Here is a 6,000-nt window from a genome sequence, read left to right on the forward strand (position 1 = left end):
CATAACCAGGCATTTAGATAACTGACCCCCCCGGATATTGATATGGAGGGCATCAATACCCCGTACCCGTAATGATGAGCCATCACAGTCATGAAAGATCTTAAAATGACGTGGTAGCGTCTTGAGGGTGGAAGTGTCCACCTGTGCAGATGCCGCCTGAATGCCCAGGACATGCTCCCTCACACGGACCTTCAGCTGGCGTGTAGTCAGACCAACGTATATCAGGCCACAAGGGCATGATGCATAGTAAACTACATATCTTGTAGTGCATGTAATACGTTGCCTGATACTAAAGCTCTTCTTGCCGCTTGAGTCCGTGAAGGAAGCACATCGATCAATATTAGGGCAGGCGACGCATCTACCACAGGGGACACAACCACCCCCACTGGGACAACCATCCAAAAATGTGGGTGGACGTGACCCAGCATAATGGCTCTTTGTCAAAAGGTCTCTAAGATTCCTGGAACGACGGAAAGTAATAGACGGCCTAGCAGGGAGGAATTTACTAATTATGGGGTCAACTGTCAGGATAGGCCAAGCTTTTTCCAATGCAATCCTCACTCTCTTAGATTGTGAACTGAATGAGGTGATGAATCTAACTTCATTGTCCTGACTTCCAGTTTTGATTTTGGCCCCATATAGTAAATTCTGGCGAGAGGTGTATTTTGCCCTATGATATGCTCTTTTTATCACTCTATTACTATATCCCCGTGACTTAAACCGTTCCCTTAATTCCAAAGATCTTTTTTCGAAGTCCGCTTCAGTTGAACAGATGCGGCGAAACCGCAAAAACTGTCCAATGGTAATTGATCTAACCATATGGGATGGATGCCCAAAGGAGGCGTGAAGGAGTGTATTAGTGGCGGTGGTTTTCCTGAAGATGTCTGTCTGTGCCATCCCTGTCGCATCCCTGGAAATGGTGACATCCCCAGGGGTCTTAGAGTCCGTGTGATTCCGTCATACCCAGTGGAGGATGAGCAATTTATTGCCAAGTGGGAGGACACCTGCAATGTATGCTCATTGACTTTGATGCAGCTTTTGATTCATCTTAACACCACCAGCATCTCTGAATTAGATGGCATGATTGATAAAGCCCAAGTGGAAATCCGGGCTAACTGTCCTGCGGATAAAATCCAACAATTTGAGATTGAACTGGAGAAATCCATGGATACACTAGTTAAAAAAATCCAAGAATCCCAAATCCTTAAATATAATAGGGACCTCAGGGATTACCAAACAAAGAGAGTGTATCTTTGAAGGAGTAAAAATAATCAGGGTCTCCGCAGGACTCCATCAACTGCTTCTGTATCATCTATCAGTGAAAGGTCTGATATTTCCTCTGCATCTGAAGGAGCAGTAGGCGGATTGGATAGAGCTAGATTCCGTGACCATTCGTTCCATCCTTACAAAAGATCTGCTACGACATCATCCTTTTCTAATAATAAGGATAATAAGGTGATCAATCTGAGCAGCTATTGTCTGTCTGATGCTGAACTCCAGCTCCTTGGGAAGGGTCTGTCCTTTTCACCTTCATCAAAATTTGATGTTTTCACAACGGTGAAAGACTTAAATATCTTTGCTAGGTCATTACTGTTTAAGCGATATTTTTATAACAACGATCTACAACTGTTATTCCCTACAAAGGAGGAACAAGATGCGCTAAGGATTCTGGAGGAACTAGCGGTGGAACACTTACATGAAGGAGGTAAGGTTCCTCCTTCTATACGCCCCCGATCCAGGAAGTTTCCCCCTCTGTCATCATGTGCCAATATAGACCTCTTTGTTAAGGTGGTGATGGAAGAGTTTAATAAAATCCCTGGGTTTATTCCCCAGGACAATTTGTCACGGGAGGAGAGAGTTAAGGTACCTTCACACATAACGATATTGTTAACGATATCGTTGCTATTTGTGACGTAGCAACGATATCGTTAATGAAATCGTTATGTGTGACAGCGACCAACGATCAGGCCCCTGCTGGGAGATCGTTGGTCGCTGAATAAAGTCCAGAACTTTATTTCGTCGCTGGATCTCCCGTGGACATCGCTGGATCGGCGTGTGTGACACCGATCCAGCGATGTCTTCACTGGTAACCAGGGTAAACATCGGGTAACTAAGCGCAGGGCCGCGCTTAGTAACCCGATGTTTACCCTGGTTACCATGCTAAAAGTAAAAAAAAACAAACACTACATACTTACCTACCGCTGTCTGTCCCCGGCGCTGTGCTCTGCTCTCCTCCTGTACTGGCTGTGAGCCGGAAAGCAGAGCGGTGACGTCACCGCTCTGCTTTCCGGCTCACAGACAGTACAGGAGGAGAGCAGAGAAGCAGAGCGCAGCGCCGGGGACAGACAGCGGTAGGTAAGTATGTAGTGTTTGTTTTTTTTTACTTTTAGCATGGTAACCAGGGTAAACATCGGGTTACTAAGCGCGGCCCTGCGCTTAGTTACCCGATGTTTACCCTGGTTACCGGCATCGTTGGTCGCTGGAGAGCGGTCTGTGTGACAGCTCTCCAGCGACCAAACAGCGACGCTGCAGCGATCCGGATCGTTGTCGGTATCGCTGCAGCATCGCTAAATGTGAAGGGGCCTTTAGACTTGGGGCTCTTCAGAGACTGCCAGATGTTCTAGTGAAGCCAGCGGACAAAGGTGGTAACGTCGTTCTGTGGCCAACTGCTATGTATGAGAGGGAGGCGTTTCGGCACTTAAACAATACAACCTGTTATAAAAAACTGACCTATAACCCCCTCTCTGCATATTGTGCCCAGTTGGATACCATCATTAAGCGGGCTCTACAGAACAACGTTATCACCAAGGACCTGGCTTCCGCATTGGTGGTGTCTGAACCTACCATAGCCACCCTATATCTCCTCCCCAAAATACATAAAAATACTACGTCACCACCAGGGAGGCCAATAATTTCAGGCAGGGGAAACTTTCTTGAGAACATAAATAGATGGATTGATTTCCATCTCCAGCCCTTGGTCATCAACCTTCCTTCTTTTCTTAAAGCTACAGGGGAGTTATTGCGCAAGGTAGATGGGTTGTGTTTTGGGGGTGACACTCTATTGGTTTCAGCTGATGTAGAGTCCCTCTATACCAACATTAAACATCTTGATGGTATTTCTGCCGTTCGTTACTACCTTGCCACGTCCACGCTTTCTCGTGGTTTGAGGGACCTACTGCTGGAACTACTGGAGTTCACCCTCACCCACAATTTTTTTGTATTCAAGGGGTCATTCTACCTACAGCTCCAGGGGACGGCCATGGGGGCTTCTTTTGCGCCCTCCTATGCTTGTCTCTTCCTGGGGTTGTGGGAGAGGGACCTCTTCCTGTCCGACGAACAGGGGTTGGTGGACCGTGTCCCACTTTGGACGTGGTACATCGATGACATCTTCGTTTGGCAGGGCACACCCACCGACCTTGTGCAATTTATCTCCACACTTAACAGTAATGACCGTAATATCCATCTAACTTTTGTATGGAGCACAGATAGGATAGACTTTTTGGATGTCACCATTTCCAGGGATGCGGCAGGGATGGCACAGACAGACATCTTCAGGAAAACCACCGCCACTAATACACTCCTTCACGCCTCCTCTGGGCATCCATCCCATATGGTTAGATCAATTCCCATTGGACAGTTTTTGCGGTTACGCCGCATCTGTTCAACTGAAGCGGACTTCGAAAAAAGATCTTTGGAATTAAGGGAACGGTTTAAGTCACGGGGATATAGTAATAGAGTGATAAAAAGAGCATATCATAGGGCAAAATACACCTCTCGCCAGAATTTACTATATGGGGCCAAAATCAAAACTGGAAGTCAGGACAATGAAGTTGGATTCATCACCTCATTCAGTTCACAATCTAAGAGAGTGAGGATTGCATTGGAAAAAGCTTGGCCTATCCTGACAGTTGACCCCATAATTAGTAAATTCCTCCCTGCTAGGCCGTCTATTACTTTCCGTCGTTCCAGGAATCTTAGAGACCTTTTGACAAAGAGCCATTATGCTGGGTCACGTCCACCCACATTTTTGGATGGTCGTCCCAGTGGGGGTGGTTGTGTCCCCTGTGGTAGATGCGTCGCCTGCCCTAATATTGATCGATGTGCTTCCTTCACGGACTCAAGCGGCAAGAAGAGCTTCAGTATCAGGCAACGTATTACATGCACTACAAGATACTGTATGTAGTTTACTATGCATCATGCCCTTGTGGCCTGATATACGTTGGTCTGACTACACGCCAGCTGAAGGTCCATGTGAGGGAGCATGTCCTGGGCATTCAGGCGGCATCTGCACAGGTGGACACTTCCACCCTCAAGACGCTACCACGTCATTTTAAGATCTTTCATGACTGTGATGGCTCATCATTACGGGGGTACGGGGTATTGATGCCCTCCATATCAATATCCGGGAGGGTCAGTTATCTAAACGCCTGGGTATGATGGAGTCACGCTGGATATGGACCCTTGGGACAGTTCATCCTCATGGATTGAATGAGAATCTCTCTTTTGCCCCATTTTTGTGATCGCCCCGCTGTTGCGCACGTGTTTATGTGACAGTGTACTGTTGTTTTTATTGGTTTTAATTGTTCTTTATTTTTGTAGTATATCTACTGTGCTTCTGGATTGTCATGGGCACTATGACACTAATTCTACCGTCTACCATGGATACAGCGTTTCGTCTGATTGTTGGTTTGGACATCATGTTTGCACAGCCAATATTTCTTCTATTGTGGACTGTCCTCATACAAGGGAAATTACATACGCAAGAAATTAAATATAACCAAGGAAATATCTTTATGTCCCTCTTTGTGTATGTTGGATGGATGATCCCGATAATACGGCTTTGCTACCTATCTAGTATACCATTTGTTGGTATATTATTGTGTCATGAGAATCGGAGTTTGTTTACATCTATGTATCCGTTTATTTATGTATCATTTAGACTATGTACCACTGGTGTATATTTTTGAAATTATGTAGATATGTGTGGCCATGACATCGCTAAGCACATGTTTATTTATTTTTCTGTATATTTTATATGTTTCCCTTTAGTTTAGTGGTTATCTGTGATTTTGGTCTGTCCGGATTGTATGTTATGCTCCTGCACAAGCACCACCGGTCTCTCTATTTCTACTCACTGTGGTTATCTGATGATTAGTCTCATGGGGCTTTTTATATGCTCACCTGCGTCCCGAGACTGTGCGGATCTTGCGGTAGCTTGTGTGCGCAGGCACGGTTGGTTGCTGGATTCCGTGCCTTGCGGCTGGTCTGATGTCCGGTCACGTGGGGCCCCACGTGTGCCGGCGTCAGCTGTCCTGCAGGCGCTGCTCTGGCCCAGCATCTTTGTCACCTTGGCAACGATAGCTCACTTCCGGTTGCGCATGGGCACTTAACATATTCGTCACCATGGTGACGATGCCTTATTTCCGGTCCAGCGCAAGTATACACACTATAAAACGCTGTAAGCGGCTAACCACGACACGCCCCCTGAGGAAGGTTTCATTCCGAAACGCGCGTCGGGGTGAGCGGTGGACGGTGCGGTGGCTGGTGCACTGACTACGGGTAAGATTGGGGTCTTTCCCTCTCCCTTTGCGATGGCATATGGTGTTATACTGTCTGCGTATCCCCCTTCTGCTCATCATATACCTGTTTGCCGATTTATAATAATTGTTTTAATTAATAAACTATTTTGATATTGTGGACTTAAAAACTGCTTTGGTGCTTTTCTTGTGTATGCTATGAATTGCAGTCCGTCCCGTTAATTGTCCTAATATACTGGGGTGTTGTTCGGGCCCTACAGTTCTTGCCAGAACATTGGTTATCTTATCCCCCGTGCATAGACAATGTCACTGTATTTTTATTATATTTGAATATATACGGTATATGGGAGTGCCCAGTAAAACTTTTTTCAGTCTTTTTCTAGTTATGGGCAATTGGTCATGATATACTAATATATTATTCTAAAATGTTTTTTTATTGATATTGTTCTCAGTCTTTATGAGA

Source organism: Ranitomeya imitator, chromosome 3, assembly GCF_032444005.1.
Source record: "Ranitomeya imitator isolate aRanImi1 chromosome 3, aRanImi1.pri, whole genome shotgun sequence".
NCBI classification, from domain to species: domain Eukaryota; kingdom Metazoa; phylum Chordata; class Amphibia; order Anura; family Dendrobatidae; genus Ranitomeya; species Ranitomeya imitator.